This window comes from Brassica oleracea, chromosome C5 (genome assembly GCF_000695525.1).
Source record: "Brassica oleracea var. oleracea cultivar TO1000 chromosome C5, BOL, whole genome shotgun sequence".
Lineage (NCBI taxonomy): Eukaryota > Viridiplantae > Streptophyta > Magnoliopsida > Brassicales > Brassicaceae > Brassica > Brassica oleracea.
This window is the reverse complement of record NC_027752.1, coordinates 46,793,530-46,794,848: the sequence shown is the minus strand read 5'-3', so window position 1 is coordinate 46,794,848 and position 1,319 is coordinate 46,793,530.

Sequence of the window (1,319 nt, the reverse complement as noted above, 5' to 3'; positions counted from 1 at the left end):
TTTCCTGTTGTTTTTAAATTTCTAACCACATTCTACATTTTTATTAATGTATGTTAAACTCTCTTTCGTGGTGTATAGGAATCGGTATAATTTTTTTATCAATTAATTTAGTAAAACATCTTATACTCCATATATTAGTGGACTAAACATTATAAAATCGTTATTCTCTAGAGAAATGGGGACAACAAAGGTTCCAAACCTCTTTGACCATCATCATATGTTAGTACAGGAGGCAAATATGCAGTAAAGCAAAATTTTTATATTTTTTGAATTTTTCCCAAAATCTATGTGTAACCCTACGAAAATATTAAGTTTTATATTAAACGCTCTATATACTGAAGGTTATACTTCTTACTGTTGTTTTAAAATTTCTAACCATATTCTACATTTGTATTAATGTATTTTAAACTCTCTTTCGTGGTATATGGGAATCGTTATAATTTTTTTATCAATTAATATAGTAAAACTTCTTATACTCCATATATTAGTGGACTGACCATTATAAAATCGCTATCCTCTAGAGAAATAGAGACAACAAAGGTTTAAAACCTCTTTGACCATCATCATATATTAGTACAGGAGGCAACTATGCATTAAAGCAATATTGTTATATTTTTTGAATTTTTCTCAAAATCTATGTGTTAACCCCTACGAAAATACTGAGTTTTACGTTAAATGCTCTGTATACTGAAACTTATACTTTTTACTGTTGTTTTTAAATTTCTAACCACATTCTACATTTGTATTAATGTATGTTAAACACTATTTCATGGTATATGGGAATCGTTATAATTTTTTTATCAATTAATATAGTAAAACTTCTTATACTCCATATATTAGTGGACTGACCATTATAAAATCGCTATCCTCTAGAGAAATAGAGACAACAAAGGTTTAAAACCTCTTTGACCATCATCATATATTATGCATTAAAACAATATTTTCATATTTTTCCAAATTTTCTTAAAATTTATATGTTAACCCCTACGAAAAATATAGTGTTTTTCGTAAATGCTTTATATACTGAAACCTATAATCTTTAGTGCTGTTTTAAAATTTCTAACCACATTCCACATTTGTATTAATGTATGTTAAACTCTATATCATGGTACATGAGCATCGTTCAATTTTGTTTAGAAATTAATTTGGTAAACCTTCTTATACTCCCTAAATTAGTGAACTAACCATTATAAAATCGCTATTCTCTAGAAAAATAGAGACAACAAAGGTTCTAAACCTCTTTGAACATCATCATATATTAGTAAATGATGCAACTATGCATTAAAGCAATATTGTTATAGTTTTTGAATTTTTCTCAA